Source organism: Melitaea cinxia, chromosome 3, assembly GCF_905220565.1.
Source record: "Melitaea cinxia chromosome 3, ilMelCinx1.1, whole genome shotgun sequence".
Taxonomy (NCBI): Eukaryota; Metazoa; Arthropoda; class Insecta; order Lepidoptera; family Nymphalidae; genus Melitaea; species Melitaea cinxia.
Genome location: NC_059396.1, coordinates 4,277,855 through 4,296,311, shown reverse-complemented (window position 1 = coordinate 4,296,311; position 18,457 = coordinate 4,277,855). Strand labels below are relative to the sequence as shown.

General features: G+C 31.5%; 1 long non-coding RNA gene across 1 annotated transcript; it reads left to right on the top strand.

The window, feature by feature from the left end:
• The first annotated feature begins 2,266 nt into the window (after window positions 1-2,266).
• LOC123669084 lies at window positions 2,267-18,196 on the top strand. The gene is made up of 3 exons (XR_006745685.1): window positions 2,267-2,555; window positions 7,754-7,757; window positions 18,186-18,196. It is a non-coding gene; the product is annotated as an uncharacterized LOC123669084 (long non-coding RNA).
• The last annotated feature ends 261 nt before the right edge of the window (window positions 18,197-18,457 follow it).

The following is an 18,457-nucleotide window of genomic DNA, read 5'->3' as shown; positions in this document are numbered from 1 at the left end:
ACTATAGTTATACTATGGTTCTTAGAAAACAAAGTCCCCCGCAGGCGAAACCACGAGCGGTAACCTATTACATACTAGCAACATCTGTCCGTCAATATTGTTTTACACGATAAGTAATCACATAAATATCATATACCAAAACCTTCTATGAAACACGCTGTATCTTATGGTATAAGTATTATTCCGATCGGTTAAGTACTTTTCGCAATACCTATAACCGAACAAAAAAACCGGCTTTGTTTATAAATATCGACAGATAATTTTAGGAAATGAACGGAATAACGAGGCGATTTTATTACATCACAAATAAGTATTAATTGTAGTGTTTACACAGTAATACCATAACTTTTGAACAAACAACATGAATCAGTTACGATCGTTGCGGAAATTCGGCAACCGTGTTTATACAATGGCTAATGAAAATAAAGCGTATACAGCTATTTATGTGTTTCTACTAATATTATAAAATGATATTTTCTTTGTTTGTTAGAGTTGAACTTTAAAAAACTAAAAGTTTTGATGTTTTTTATGTATGTATCTTTATTTGAATTAAGAAGGGAATGATTTGATTTTTAGTTTGTTGTTAATGGATATGTTTTAAAATAAATAAAAATATTTTGACAATTTTTAGATTTTTTATTTATTAGAATTATTTATTCATATACATAAACAATTTACAGAACCGTAATGGAAAGAAACAAAAAGTTAGAGCTATTTAGTAGAATGCTACGGTATCACCGAAAGACAGGCTATATTTGTTGCTATACCACGCGGGCGAGGCCGCGAGTGGAAAGCTAGTTAGTGTATACAGTTCACGGTGAACGTTCAGTTATTTATAGATTTCGTGGTCACCCAGAAAGCGCGGTTTCTTCTATTGAACCGGTATTAATGGAACTTAAACGTGTTTGTTTTGTTAAGTGATGCCCTTACGGACGCCGAATAGTTAGCCCTTTGTCCATACTAATGTAAGACAGTCGTGACGTTGATTGGAGCACGATACACTATTTCGTAAGGACGATATTGATTCTGGTTAAATGTAGTGAATAATAATGTGATACCTTTATCTAGTTCCCAGGATTTTTTTCTCAGGAGTAACCGCTAATGATTAACATCAGTTATAACGGATCTAAATCATTGTTTTGGCATTGTCTGGAAGCCTCTCAAATACCATAAAATATACGGTTCATTGACCTAGAGTTACACATTAGGCGATAAAATACTGAACTTGAAAATAGTCTAATGGTTTTAGTATAAAGCGTGTTTGAAAAAAAAAATGTTTTATTGTCTTACATATTTTTATTAGAGAGCCAAGATTGTACTTATTTGTATTTGAAATATTGTACTACCAGTGTAACTTTATACGCACCTGTATTACCTTGTTTGTAACTACCTTGTCTGGTTCGCGATTATATATTTTCATTTCCTCACCATGTTTCAAAGAAATCGTGCTGAGTTTCGAAATAAAAATAATCATATCTCCTGAATTAAATTATTCCAAGTTTTATTTAAATTCAATCAGCAGTGTCGGCGCTATGCGCGGCTAATATACATGTACTTGTATAATGTTTATAGGCGGACTAGGATGCAAAGAAAAAATAATAATTTCAGTATGGATTAGGGAATAAATACACTTTTGAAGAGAAAACTACTTTTAGCGCACCGCACACACATTTTTTCGTAGGTAGTAAGTTGGGCTGATCCGTCACGCTCTGAGGTGAAAGGCTCGTTCGGGTAAACTCGGGATCGCCGAGCGTACGCGAGCGTGAAAGATACAGACAGCTGTTGTGTTATGCTTAGTATATTCAGAATGAAGTTTTCACTTCTGCCGTGAAGTTTTAAGCACACACTATTTTTTTTAAATACTATATTCATTACGTAGAATTAGACCTATTAATCTTTTATTATAAGTATGGATACTAAAAGATACAGTTAACTTAAAATCATTTTTAAATTATTATTACTTATATAAAGCCAATAATAATGTAGAAGTTAATCAAGGGAATTGGTAAAAATTATAATAAAAATTAAGATGCTAAAGATGGTCTAAATATTACCATTAACACGTTGAACGCCATGACGGACACCATATGTCCGACAGCATACTTTCGCCTGGGGCCACACCAATAAATCGAGAATCGTCAAAAAATTGTTAAGGTGTTTTTCTGCAAATATTGTCAGCGAAAACCTCAAAAACAATGGGCGACTGACGGAAACAGTTATTTACCCATTATTTTCCAAGATCTCAAGTGGCAGACACCAGCTATAACATTTTTGGAAACAATTTGTTAAAAAGCCTATAAATTCAAAGTGTTTTCGATTTTTTTTTTTGTGCTATGTGGCCTTATTGCACTGTGAGGCCGCGCGGGTCACTTGCCTTAGTAAAAACAGTCGAAACACTGTCTGTCGGCTCCCTAGAGGCTTCTGAAGTGATCGAGGGCATGCGGACACATGGTGTCCGACACGGCCTCTTGGACCCAATATAATGGCAGTCACATGGTGTCCGTCGCGGCCCACTGGACTAAACATGGTTTTTGGTCTGGCGTTCAACGTGTTAAGTATACTCTACTTACATAAGTAATTGCTATTTTAATAATTAAATGATTTAATTTGTAAAGAAAACTCGATCAATGTGAGTCGGATTTTCCTAAAACGCTACGCCGCTACGGCGACTACGGTCTCGCTTTTCGCACGAAGCTCATTTGATGTAACATTGCTTTTAGTACCGCTTTAGCCGTCAAACGGGGAGGGTGTACTGCACTCTGGCGTATAATACACGCGCGTATTCTTTTACGTTAACCTTAAATCCAATTACAGGTTAAAAAAAAATAACATGAAGGGTCATTGACCCATTTCTCGGTTGATAATGGGATAATATTGTTGTTTGTAATTAATATGCGGCTTAAGGTGTACTCGGTTTAAAGTTTCGGCTTAGTTTTGGTGAACGATGTTTTTGAAGGATGTGAGTTTAGAAAAATGGTGAAGGCGTCTCGAACGCGATATGTGCTCGGAGGTTTGATGTTCTTGGCTTTTGTACTTTGTGGAGCCCGAGGTCTTATAGGTAATGACAATTTATTATAACGTTAAATTTCCTTTATGCATAAATTTTACTTTGAACTACCAATTTTAGATTTTTTTGTGTTATGTACGAGTAATAAAACGGTTTGTGAGTTTTTTTTTTAAATTTGATCTGTATTTTATTTACATTAAGTGAAGTTAGTTTGCTTTCTTAGTAAGTTTAGTTTTAAATATTAAATATAATAAATTTTAATAGTTATTTTACGGCTGGTTGTTTTTATATTTAACTATAATTAGTTTTAACATTAAACCTCCGATTATTTAAAAATATTAATGATATGCTTACTCTTCATATTATGTTAAGAAAATGATTTTTTCAATAAATTACTATATTGACTAGCCCGTTGGCGCAGTTTGTAGTGACCCTGCTTTCTGCTCCGAGGGTTGTGGGTTCGATTCCCACCCCGAGTCTGGGTGTAATATAAATATTTATTTGTATATTTATATATGTATTATTTATAAGTATGTTTATCGAAAAAAAAATATGTAGCTGTATACCAGTTGGCTGTAACCTATAACACAAGCATTAAGTTGCTTACTTTAGGAACAGACGACCGTGTGTGTATTGTGTAAATATTTATTTATTATTATTTATTAATTTTTCATTTCGTTTCATATCATAGTAATTCACCAAAACTGAACAATGCAAATAATATTTAAGGATTAATTTTTTTTAAATAATTAAGTAATGTTAATTTTATTGATATATAATGTTGAATTTAGCCTAAACTAGTTTAAATAGATCTGAATCTAGCCAGATAATTCAAATTTCACTTAAGCTATTAAATTACCTAGATTAGATAGAGGAAATTCGTCGTCATTTCGTTTCGTCTAGTGACATAAGAAATTCCTAGTAGCAAATAATCTATATATTAAAATTTATACTAGAACAATGTTTCCTCTTAAGTTACACGTTTGATTTCACTCCAGGCTCATGCCTTTGTTTCAGAATAGTATTATGTAGACACCTCTTGGCACATTGATTGGTCTATTTTGGAACGTCACGTTTCTGTTTTCTTGTTTTCCTTTATGATCGTCATCACGTTTGGTTTTGAGTTCTCGTTTGATTTTATTCCAGGCCTTGGTATTCACTTTGGAATGGTAATCCGCCACCAGGTCTATTTTGGACCATCGTGTTTTTTTATGCTATCAGCTCTAGGGCCTACCTTTGTGTATATTTTTATATCATAAAAAGAATGCGACCGGTGTGAATTCATTTGTGGCGTTTGATACTAGTGAAACCAATGGATTCCTTTTAAAAACGCGCTCATTAGAAATTTTGCCATATCAGTTATTACCAAAGATTTCTTGTACAAAGATATCAAATTTAACGACTTTCTACGTCTCCTACTCGCATATATACAGATATATAGCGGTTTTAACATCCGAAAAAGGTATCGAAATTGATTCACCATCTATAATAGGTACATATTTACATAAGATTCCTAGGTAAGGGATGCCGTACTTTTTTGATTCTCGACTTCGTGTCCTCATTAAACTCCTGTCTTTAAAACTGCTTTCGTGTATGGTGTTAGCGGGAAGGTTTGTAATATAGACAATTATATATAAAGTGTCTCTGCTAGCCTCGCATTTGCTCTTTGATATTTGGTTAATATCTTTTCTTAAGCTGCTACTTTCATGTAATTAATTTCCATAATAGACATTGTAGCCATATATATATATATCGGCTTTAAATTACCAATACGAGGAGTTATCTAAGCCAGATTAACAAAACCACCCCACATTCTTAATCCGAAATTATATCCATATACAAATGCATCTGTTCGAAAATATTTTTATAATACGCAACGAATGAACGATATTCATCCGATACGAATACGCGACACAATTTCAATTTGTCGTTGAGGGATTAAATTTTTTATATACGCACTACAATAAATGTTCCTTAAATATTCAAATAACTTTCGTTTCTATGTCAAATACATACGATCTATAAATGCGTGTGAATATGATTTAGCTGCGTTTAAATTGAATAAAAAAGCGCAAGGGCTCTTTTGTAGTGGAGTACAATAGTATCACAGATGTGTGGACGGGATGTCTTATTATCAATTACCTTTCTATTATGAGTTAGTTTCATAATTCCGATATTATATAATAGAGTATAATACTGAGAGGTAAATATTGGTTAATATTATGTTGAATTAGAGACATTTTGTGATTTAAAATTTAGTAGATACCGAACATTGTTTCAGTATAGCTAAATATAAAATGTAATAATCAGTGGTTCAAAATTATCTTTTCTTGTCTGCTGTGTGGTTACGGTAGTAAAGAATATAGCCACCACCTCTCATCCCGTGAGTCTCGTAAGAGGCGACTAAGGGATAACACAGTTTTACTACCACCTGCGACAAAGCCAGTACTGCGGTCACCAACCCGCCTGCCCAGCGTGGTGACTATGGGCAAAACACATGAGTTCACGTTATTTTTGGCGTAAACTTGTGGAGGCCTATGTCCAGCAGTGGACTGTATAGGCTGTAATGATGATTGTTTTTATAAATAAAATGTAACTAATGGTTATAAAATAAAAATAAATATCCTAAGAACAAAAGTAAAAGATGTTTACGTATCAACATGTATACTAGCAGTTTAAAAAATATCAATTTTAATTATATCACCTATATTTAATTGCAAAAACACAAACGCATGCACACATCATAACAGATAGTGACAAATAAGAAAAAAAAAAAACAAAACGTCATATGTGGTCATGAATAAAGCAATGATTTGAACTTATGACCTCGTTTCTTGACGTTAGAAATGTGAAGATACACTTACAATGATAAATGAATCTCACAAACAGAGCGGGAAATATTGAAAAAGTCATATTTCGACGCTTAGTTAAAAGGTCATTAGCGTCTTTTGCTTGTCGTCTTTTCTTTGAAGTTGTATTTTTTACCCTTTTGACGACACCTAACGTGTAAGAGATCATTCTAGTTTAGTGGTGACGAAAGTGTCAAAAGTTTATAGTCAGTGAGTTTGATTCCCGCTCTAGACGGTTTTTTATTTGTATAAATATTTTTGTTCTGAATGATTTTAAATAAATCTAGATATTTATGAAGGTATTTCAATATTAAAATGCTTGCCTTAATAAAAAATAAAATTGGTAATTAAATAATAGAAAATTTTAGTTTTTTAGACACATACTTTAATTTTATATCTACATTTTTATCTATATATGTAAATGTTGTGAAGCAAAAGAATAGGTTTTATTTATCTAGTGCACAATTTTCTAGTTCTATCAGACCTTTTTGTTTTAGGATGCGATATAATTCATTCAACTGAGGCTATAAACGACAACTCAAGTGACAGCGCACAGGTCGTCTAGTATTTTAACAAAAGCGAAGAATTTAATTCCGTATATATTGAAATTTGATATCAAACTGTATTTTTAATGTCTCCAAAACAGTATAAAACATTTAAAAGTTTTAAAACAAAAGAATGAAGAGTTAAAACTGTCTAAAATCAAAGATAGTTTCAAAATAAAGAACAAATGTTTTTCGAGATATAAAAGCATAACTAAATGTCAAAATATTTACATCACTCCGTAGTAATAGACATAATATATGAAAATATATTTAAAACTTGTTAAAAAACTGAAAAAAATAATAATAACTCTAGTCGGACATTTCTAGCGTATTCTGAGAAATAGAACGAATATCGTCAAAGGTATTTCTTCTGGATCATTGCCAACTTTTCAACTGATAACGTGCACTGAAGTTTGAGTTTTACTGAAGTTTGAACTCGTTGTATGCCATTTTGTAAAAATTTACAGTTACATAAAAGATTTTTTCTACAACAAACTTTTTAAAAACATTTGTGTTGGCCATAGAGATAATTGCCGTGGTCTGGATGTTTGTGCAGTCTGTGGGCCTCCCCACTGTGCCTCGGAAAGCACGTTAAGCCGTCGATCGGTCGGTCGGTATTATCACGTACACCTGATAGCAATAGTTACTCAGTAGTAATTAGTAGGGAATATATGCATTGGAGCAGCGTGGTGGATTAAGATCTAAATTATTATTGATATATATGTGTTTGTGTATGTATGAGTATGTGTGTGTATATTTATGTGTATGTATGTGTATGTATATGTATGTATATATCTGAATGTATGTATATGTAAGTTAGTATTATGTATATGTAAGTAAATGTATTTGGTGTACATGTACGTTTGTGGCTATAACATGTTTATATGTATGTTATATAACATTTTTGCACCCCATCCCACACTTCTTATTTAGTCCTCTGCCCAAAGGTTGCCTGGAAGAGATCGCTGTATTAGCGATAAGGCCACCTGTTGCAACTGATGCAAATTCTATTTTTATATATCATTTGTTATGCTGTTAAAACCTTGTATTAGTGTGCGAAAGTGTAAATAAATAAATAAATAAGATCTTTCTCCTACGTGGGGAAAAAGGCCAAGCAGTGGGACATTACAAGCTGAAGCGTGAAGCGTAATATTAAATGTTGTAGTTGATTAAAATGAAATATGTAATAATAAAAAGTGAAATAAAATATATAAAAATTAACATAGCTTACCTTACTATTATATAACTTACGATTATATAACACGATTAATAAGGTTTAAACTATTGAGTTTCTTGCCAGAACTTAGCATTACGAAACTGTGTTAAAGTAAAATAATAATCTATTCTACAAGTAAAGTAAAAGAATTCAGTGATTATAAAAGTATATTTAATTAAGTCTTCTTAAATAAATAATAGTCCAGAAAAATTTGACATAAAATAGTGATCAGATTAAAATATTCACAATTTAATCAGAACTACAGTTTAAATAAATAAACTATGTATATTAATGTCATCATGCACTAAATACAATAATTTTTCCTATAATATTCCATTATAAAACTCCGTCGTAACAGATCGTTGAGTAGGCCAACCGAGGAAATCACGTCAAGAAAAGCGCCAAGTACACAGGTGGAGTGGAAATGTAAAATGTAACTAAAACCTTCAACTTTTTGAATCGTGATGTGTTAGGAATTATGAATGTGTTGTTTGATAAATAGTGGTAAGATCAATTTTGTAGATCATTTTATGATCTAACATTTTTGTCTGGACTATATTTTCGATAAAACTTATTATACTACTAGCTGACCTGGCGAACTTCATATCACCTTATTTTTTTCTGAAATATAATAATAACATAATATATCAAAATAAAATATAGCCTATCTTTTAAGTTTGATCAAACTGCACACGGTGTGCAAATTTGACTAAAATCGGTTAAGTAGTTTAGGAGTCCATTGAGGACAAACATTGTGACACGAGATTTATATATATTAAGATATTTTTTGAGTAAACTTTGACCTTTGACCGTGAATAACTTTTGTTGGACTCGATGGGGACTTTTGGTACCTAATTTATTTCTACTGGTGTACTCAAAGTCTCTAGCAAAATTCAGCTCTGTCGGAGTTTTTGCGATTTGAAATGTCTATTTTGACCGGACTATAAATAGAGAAAAAAGGTTGTCTTCAATCTTTGAAGTGAAAATATAAAATGCCTGGTTGAACACACAGCTATAAATATATAAATTACGATCTCTAGTGACCGTGATTATATAATCCTGATTGCAGTTGAAAGTCTTTCTCTTTACTTGTTGTATAGGTAATCCTGTATATAATATTATTATTGAATAAACATTTTCTTGTATTGGAATCAGTAGAAGGCTTAGTGCAACAGATTAAGTTAATATTTATTCACGTTACACGAGCCTTTCTACTTTACTTTTACTTATGTAAGTATATGGATGCGTATAATTTATTATACGTCTGAAATCTAGGTTTTAGTAAATAATAGGTTAGGTACATTTTGGTCGTTATTTACTAAATATTTACATTTATAGATAGATGTTCTGTTTATGTTTATAAAAGCTTTATGACATATTATAGAAGTTGAAATGAGATAATAATGAACTTTCTACGTGGTAACAATAAAATGTCGTAGAGGAGAGTTAACCATAATTTACACATATACGTGATTATGTTATGGTAGTTTAAACATGTTAACATGGAAAGATACAGATCGTAAGGAGTATCTGCGAGCTTCGAGCGAAGAATACATTATTCATAAAGGCTTAATGACTCTTTAAATATTCGTAAAATGTTTTGAGTTTTATAGCGCAATACGTATTTTATAACCAATTTCATAGAAACTTTAGATAGAAACATTTCTAAACATTTTGAACATAATATTTGTTTATCTAAAGTATTTGAACATGATATGTGTGTTAAACTTAAAAGTCAACAGCAACTAACGACAGTTGTATAGTTGTATCCTCATTAAATTTTTTTATATCGTTTGTGGTTTGCATTTCACGCATAAAGTATAAATTATTAACAAAATTATTAATTTTCACGCATAAGTATAATATATTAGCTGTTGCCAGCGGCTTCGCTCACGTAAAATTCAATTATATTAAAAAAGAAGTGGTAAAGTATTGCTGAATTATAAAAAATATTTTCTACTACATCCTAACTCGTATGATATCAGTACTTCGTATAACACTTTTTAAATTTGTATTCTAACAAATACAAAGCAATTAAAAATTAAAAAGATCATCAATCTCAATACGTCATAAATCGTAAAGTTTAATTGTATTTTAAACGAACAAAACTAACGAGATCAGAAATAAATTTTTCTTCAACCTCAAATAGAGACGGTGGAATCCATTAATCATTGTCGTTGCAAAGCTGTGTACACACATCGTACAGCGTTAGTGATCGCTTAATCAGGCTAAAAATATTGAAACGGAGAGAAAATATAGTCTGAAATAAAACATTAAGTATAAACGATTTTGTTTATCGATATAAATAAAAAGAAATCGCCAAAAGTACGTGCATAACTTTTGAACGACTGCCTTAAATTGGTTTATACTTTTCTTTGTCATCAACACAAGTATTTTTTTATAAAATAAAATAAAAAAAACGAAGTATTCACAAAAAAAAATCAGCTAGTTTTTAAATAATTTGTACGATCCATTAATTGAATCTGTTTCTATTATTTTGGAGTAAAAATAATTGTAGTCATTAATCACGCAGAGGTAAACAATAATGTTGCTACACTTTAATTAATCCGACGCATTTACAGCACTCACTTTGAATGAAAGATTAATAATAGTTCATACATCTAAGCTTGTTTATTTAAAAAAGTAATTAAATAAAATAAAAGAATATTTATTTATGCAATAACAAGGATGTACGAAAATGTTTAAATTAAGAAATATACTAATTGATAATTTCAGTAATTTATTTACTATTACTTTGAAGATAACATTTTTAAAACTATATGAGTGTGCTTCCTTTCCATTTATCACTTTAAATTGAATTTATTCTACCTTAACGAAGTCCCTAATGTCCCAAAAGTCCGTTCTCGTGAAGATGTTTGTTGAATATTTAATGCAAATAGCGAAAGTAAATCTGCACTCGCCTTAATAATGCAATACATATCACAAATTCAGTGGATTTATGTTGTTTACAACGACAAATGCATATTATTGCAGTGAAATACGAGCAAAAGAGAAAGATTTACAACGCGATTGTTGTGAAATGATGACACATTTAAGACCAAATTAAAAAGAACAAACTTCATTATTATTTTTTTAATTTTCTTAATCGTAAAATGTTTACGTCTAGGCAAGGTTATTGAACTTAATTTACTTTTAAATTATTTAATCTGTTTCTGAGTCAAACATTTGCCTAAATTACGCAAATCAAAGGACTAAAAGCGTCACGTGACACAGCGGTAAAACGTTGTCTTGTTGTCTATTGTAATGTTACTGCGCTGTTGAAAAGCTTTAGAGGGGAGCAAGTTCTGAAATTCAAAAGTTACGTTAGGGTCCCATGTCCACAGCTTATATACGCATCTAATTTTGCGTAGTTATTTTTCTTGTCATCTAGAAAAGACAAAACTTACACTAAAACTCAAATTGAACATTAGTAAAATCGATTTAAAAATACTTTTTTCTGGTCAAGCTATCGATTATGAAATTGCTGGCCATGCAGAAGTTTGCACAATGCACAGTCTGACATTTAAGATTATTATGCGCCATACGTCTGTTATGGATTATGTTACATTTCAAGTAAGTTTCCATTTTAATGTAAGGACGTTTTATCCGCAATAAAAGAATCCCTTACACTTTTTTGTGACTATAATTTTAGCTGTATCAAATTTTTTAAAGATACTTTAAGTCTTAAGTATGAAAAGTTCGTGCTTATCGGGCATTTGTAAGAAGTGGGTCATGTCCTGTACTGCATGTGTCCAAAGGATTATACGGCACGGCTATAAATTTGTCGTAAACGATTAATTTACCAAAAAACTAATTACCCATTTTTATTTGTCAAAATGCTTTGAGAGCCATTCAAGTTCTTTCATGTACTTTTTTTAGGTTTAGTCGTTCGAGCGTATTTAAAAGAAAATTAATTTGAAAAATTTGTGACAAATAGCATATTTGTTTAACGCCGGTCTATAAAATTGAAACATAAATAAACGCCTCATATAAAAATCCAATGCTTAGCCAATATGACAAATACGAGATTCGCTACAACTTATAACTTATAATAATAGTTTCTTACTTCTTTCTTAAATAAGGAAGAGGTTAGGAAGGAGAACTTTTGATTGGCTGGACCGATTTCGATGTTTTTTTAAATCGAAAGTTGTACGTGTCATATGTACTATTCGAATATCTTCTCACTGTATATACCGATTTTAAAATATCTTATTTTAATCGAAAGCTGATGCATGTCGCGTATTTACTTAATTTTTTCTGCTACCTACGTTGTAACACTTGTCGATGTAATTGAAGTAGGTTTTATTTTCCTTTGCGAGCATATAATTATATTAAACTTGTAACTTATTTTTTTGGTAGTAGTTGTACCCTGCACGCGTTGCTACGGTTTTTTTATTATTATTTTTTGGTCTTACTAACTCAGAAACCTTTCTGGGCTCATGCACAACACTTTGCTGAAGATCACGACATTATCAAATGCTTAATTTACGATTCTATAAAGGACCTACAGACAACCCTTCATTTTTATATATGTAGAAGAAGACATTATATTTATAAGTTATTTAGAAAACAGATCAAGTACACACTATAAAAAAAAGTAATATAAAGAAGTTCTATGTTATTACGTAAGAAGTTATTTTACCTCCAGATAGATAGGTACTCACGTAATTGTCAAATTCACCTGTTGGTACTAAAAGTTCAATGGAAACAGTCGATTTGACTGCATCTTCGCCCCTGTCTGGGGTGCCACCCTTCTCAATACAGCTTATGTTTTTGTTGTACAGTGAATTGATTTTCACGACTCACGCACACTTTTAACTTCAATGTGAAGGTTCCGTCTATTGTGTGTGAAGTGCAGTCGACAAATGTCTTCATAGCCGTGATATTTGGTGCAGCGAACACTTTATATTTTTCACTTTCATCCCCATTTTAAAGTAGGGGAAAACGAACCAATTTGTTTGATGACGTCTGAATAGAGGAACGTGCTTTTTTATGTAAATGTTGATTTTTACGGCAAAAACTTAGATTCATAATAGATATAATAAATAGAATTAGAGTTTTCTTGAGAGTTAGCTTGAATATTTTTATGGTACAGAAAATGACGCTAACCCTTCTTAAAACGCCATTAAAAAATATTACACCGAAAGTAGAACAAATTCCCCCAAATCTCCGGGTAACCTGTCCCTTTTCTGAAGTCATTAATTAAAAGAAAATTGGTCTTTAGTCCGTTTATTTAACGTTTAATTTGCAGCAATCAAGAAGTACTGTGGGTCCCAAGTCCGACCGGAATTGGACCAACGTTAATTGATCTTCGATTATGTGCAATTTCATCTCAATTTTAGCGAAGTCTACCAATTTAGTGATGTGAGGAAGGTCAATTATTAATGGATTTCGTAATGGCGTTGTTTTGGGCTGTTGCTATAGTAACGCATGATCAAAATTAGACACGTAAGGGGTGAGAACACGTGTAAGTAGGACGAAATGAACATTTCGCATTAGTGCGATAGAGACAGCATACAGGGGTTGCAATGCGCATTTGGCAGTGTTCGGTAAATTGCATTAGTCTGCTGTGTGGCCAAATTGTTCGATATCAACCGACCAGTGATTGTTACTAAAATAGGCGACTATCTGATCCGAAAGCCAATAACTTTTTATAGTCAGAAGTTTTATTGCGTAGCTTTTATAATATCATTCCATCTTGCATGTTTAATTTCGTATTTAATATACTTTTGATATATGTCCGGAAATAACTTTGATTGCTTTACTATGTTGCAATTATATACTTGTTTATTAAACTGTAGCATATATAAATCAGTATTAATGCTGTTTACTACGAGCATCAGACGAATAAAAAAATGCGAAAAGAATTGTTTTGACCACATCGGATTTACGACAACCTAACGAAAGCCCCTCATACTTATTTCCCTAAACACGAAATCTTTTAGTATAACCTTTTTTTAATATAAGAACATCAAAATATAAAATAAGCTAGTATTCCTGCTTGCTCAATAAATGGGTTCAATACACAAAGGTTATCATTAAACTAAAACCGATGTCAACAAAGTTATATTCATTAAACCGTAATATTTTAAATTAGTCTTTTTTTTATGTCAAAAAAAATTAGTCTCCAATAGAATTTTTCAAATAATTTATTTTAAATTTAATAGGACGACAATTAGAGATAGAAAAATATACATTATATTTAATAATATATTAAATCCATTTTTTCACGCACATGTTTTAATTTGCACTCTTGTGGTCTTTAACTTATTTCTTCCATACACTTCTAACAGAGATCAAACAGGCTCAATTTAAATCGCATAAAAAAATATTCTCAAGCATCGATGTTTATTTTGTGGCTAGATTTGTTTATGGTTTATGGTTATTGCTTCGAAACTGCGACTTTTCGTGTTATATTTTGTAATAATATGAGTAAATTTATTTCATTAAAAGAAATTTATAAACTAATTCAAACCAAATCTTCAACGCTTTGTTATAATAATATTTATTTAAAACTATAATTATAATCTGAAATAAACTTAATTCAGGAACGCGTGATTCTTTTTGAAATAGTTGCGGTTTGATTACTTGGCATCAAAATACCACGTAATACATGGCACTAACTCAGTTTGATACTTGAAAAATAATGTTAATTAACAGTTTCTTAAAAACCTGCTGCCACCTACGGTATTTGTGAACCTATACGACTTAGGGACCTTCAAAAGAAGAGCATATTATTATTTGAAAGGCCGGCAACGCACCTGTTAATCCTCTGATGTAGCGGGTGTCTATCGATGTTGTTTTCACTTACCACCAGGTGAGCCAATTTTGCCAATTTTGCCGTTTGCCCCCTCTTCTATAAAAAAAAAACTTTCTTTGCAAGATACATCTACATGGAGCTGATAATAATATGTTGTAACTCCGACATCAGGGGATTGTAAAAATTAATCCACACGAAGAATATTATCTTTTTAAAACTATTTTTTTTGTTACAGCGCAAAACTAATGTGCGGTTCAATGACAAATAAGTGTAGTATATGTAAAGTAACTTTTAATCAAGCGATTTAACTACAAAAGTCAAATCAAGTAACCGTATTTATAAGTCGAATTATACCTAAAATTGTACATGAATAACATCTAATATATAAAATTCTCGTGTCGTGCTGTTTGTAGTTAAACTCCTCCGAAACGGCTTGACCGATTCTCATGAAATTTTGTGTGCATATTGGATACGTCTGAAAATCGAACAACATCTACTTTTCATCCCCCTAAATGTTAAGGGTAGTCCACCCCTTTTTTTATTTTTTAGATAAATTATTTATTATTTATTTTAATTTGATTTGGCGTTGAAAAATACACACAACCCTAAATTTTCACCCTTTTACCACCAACCCCTATTTTTAAATAGCGTTTAGCGGAAAGACAACGTTTACCGAGTCAGCTATAGTAGTATATAGTAATCGCTTCCGCTGCCGCTATCACCGTTAATAAGACATTAGCCTAAGTTTGAATAAAATATCGTATGCACGAAGGCAACAGTACCGTGCGAGAATGCCGTTTTATTAAATTATTCAAGCTGTGTATTTCATTAATTTTTATGTTAATATCATGAGATTGTTTAGGCGTTCGTTTGCTTTGTCGGTAAACTATTGCTGTAGTGTATTATGGATTAGTATTTGTGTTAATTATTGACATGACATCCGGTGTTACTTTACACGTTGATGTTTATAATTGCTTCATTATAAAATTAATCATAGTTCGTTGCGTGATGATACTAATATAATATAGAGAAAGACGCTTGACTTGGGGAGTAAGCTGGTGAGTGCGTGACGAGAGCGTTACGAAAAGTGTGATCCAGCGAGGCGAAAGGAAGTTGAGAGGGAGGGAGGGAGTTGTAAATACAATCTTTCCTCTTATATTTCTAATGAAATAAATACAATATTACATAGTAATTATACCTTGTACAATAATATAAAGTTATTTTGTGTTTGTCTATTTTTTATAGAATATTCTGAGATACCTTTAATTACTTAGGTATTAAATTTTCTAAGAAATACGTGTTTACTAGTTAGTTTCTACAATTGGTATGTAATTTGTCGAATTATTAAAACACTTTTATGATTGATAATACGATGTGATATTAGTATAGATTGTTGAGTAATCGTAGGGCCGGACTCATAATTTGAGGGGCATCCGGAGGATGTTAGGAAACGTTTTAAAGGGTTTCCGGGTACAACGCGAATGCTTTTTACAAAGGCTCTTTACTAATATTAAAAAGAAAAAGAATTGATTGATGAGATTTTTATGATAATCTCTACTATTGTGGTACCCCATCAGAAAATATTTTGTTCAAATCCGAATCAGCTCGACTAGGAACGTACCTTAACTTTACAGAAGATCACAGCTGCAGTTAAGTGTTGTGTTCCTGTGGTGAGTAAGGCGGTTAGAGCTTCTGGGTGGAGAATGGGTCAGCAATGTGCTTGCAATACCGACTTCGCAGATGTTTTTAAGCGGTACGGTAACAGCTTATCATAGAAGACCGTGCCCTTGTTTGTCACGAACACGATACTGGTATATAATTGTGTTTGATCGCAAACGAAAAAAAAATCGACTTCAATTACATCGTAACAAGTAATACAATGTAGTTCGACGAAAAAATAGTCAAGTAAATACGCGTTATTAGATATAACTCAAAAAGTAGTAGTTAGATCTCAAATAAATTTAAATGGGACCAAATGACACGTACCACCTTTCAATTAAAATAAAATTTATCGAAATCGGTCTAGCCAGTCAAAAGTTCTGAAGTAACATACATAAAAAAATACAATCGAATTGAGAACCTCCTCCTTTTTTGGAAGTCGGTTAAGAAAGAGTGTAATATCGAACCGATTTTTCGAAAAACTTTTAAAATATTTGTAAGATTATTAAGTAAGTAATTTAAGCAATAAAAGGTTTCGCTAAGACTCAGAGGATTAAAGCAATAACAATCAATAGTTAGATTCGATTTGTATTGAAATGATTAAATAGTGAACTATGATTTGTATCATATCATATCATATGTGTATTCGCTAATAAAATATCAAATTTTCCTTCATTATGTTGACATTGTCTTCCTTACACCATTTGCAAAAAAAATATTCTAAGATTACAACCGATATTCTCGATCAAACAACTAGAACTCTATAGTCCCTTTTCGGGATAAACTGACTTAATGATTAATACGCACTTAATCTCATTCCATATCTGGTAGCTTGCTATTAGTTTTTTTAATCAGCATTGACGCTGGTCAAACATCGATTATATGTATAAGTATGTGTGTGACAATTCTAATGTAGCAGTGGCTTAATGTTCACTTGAGTGGTCAAGCGGAGGAGCGTAAAATATTACATAACATACACATTACATAAAATGTGCACGATCAGTGACACGTTGATTTATTTATACTAGTGGTCGCCCAGAGGGCGAAATTCGACCATAATTAAAAATTTGAATTAAAGAAAACCTAAAAAAAATATGAAAATAAAGAACCTTTTTTAAATTTTTTCAATGTTACTACAGACTGACAATAAACAAAAGAGTATACCATGCGTGTGTGTGTCAAAAATATTGTAGTGTGTGTAATGTTTTTTTTATTGATTTAATATATTTTTATTCATAATTAAAAAAAAATAGCATTCTGTACTCCTTCTCTATATAAACTATAAGTCATACTCGTCCGTCCGCGCAATTATCGTAAAAAGGGGTACAAAGTTTTTGCTTCACGTATTAATATATATATAATCTATAGTCTCAGTGAGTGAGTGAGAGTATTTTAGCCAAAAATAATTTTGAATAAATAAAAGATTACCTGAAAGGTCAAATAATATCTACATATATGAACACAGCCCTTAATTATCTCAATGCTTTTGCTTTTGAGTAAATTGTTTGTTGTGAATTTGTTATGAATTTGAATGTGGTTGAGTGTGAGTGTGAAGTGTTTATTTTGGTAGCCACAGATAGTAACAGTTAATACTCAAAATAGTTTCGTTGATATTTACAGAATAATAAACGTTTAGTAAAAAAAAAAAATTAAAAACAATACTTCGTTATTGCTGTTTTTATATTATTACAACTTGCAGTGTTTGAATAAGTAATAAATATCTTTAATTTAAGTAATAGCGACACATTTTGTAAAATTTTAGTAACCAAAGATCCGCACCGTGATAATCGTAGGCATCCATCAGAAGTGATAGCTTATTAAGAATATTTTTTATTTCAATTTATTGTATTTCTAACTTCAGCGTCTTCGTATCTACCTAGCTGTGTTATGGATCATAAAACTTTTTCAGCCTTGTCTGATCATCCGAATATTTTACAGTCTATCGAGAACGTAAAAATGGGTCAACCGACTTTTATCGTAGGTATGTATCAATTACCATAAAACAAGAATACATCAAGATTAGTATTTCACCATAAAACACATATAAAACCGCATTTGCTTTTACACTGTTTATTTGAATAAAGCTAATAAATAAACATGTATTTCATTGTTGTTTTGTCGATGTGTTTGTTTTAGTTCGTATTTAGAGTTATTTTAAGTGAACATAAATATTATCACGAATATGATAACGCTTTGGCGCAGTGGTTATAACAACTGGCTATTACACAAGCTGTCGCGGCTACGAATTCGTAGGCAAATGTTTGTATAAGTCAGACTGTTGTTTGGTTTCTGGGCGTTTGTGATTATGTTTTACCGGTCCCCTGAAGCAGTATTTAAACCACCCGAGAATCGTTTAGTATAAAGTTTTTATGAGTTGTAAAGTGATTTGAAATTCTCATATCGATTCTGTAGGTTTCGTGT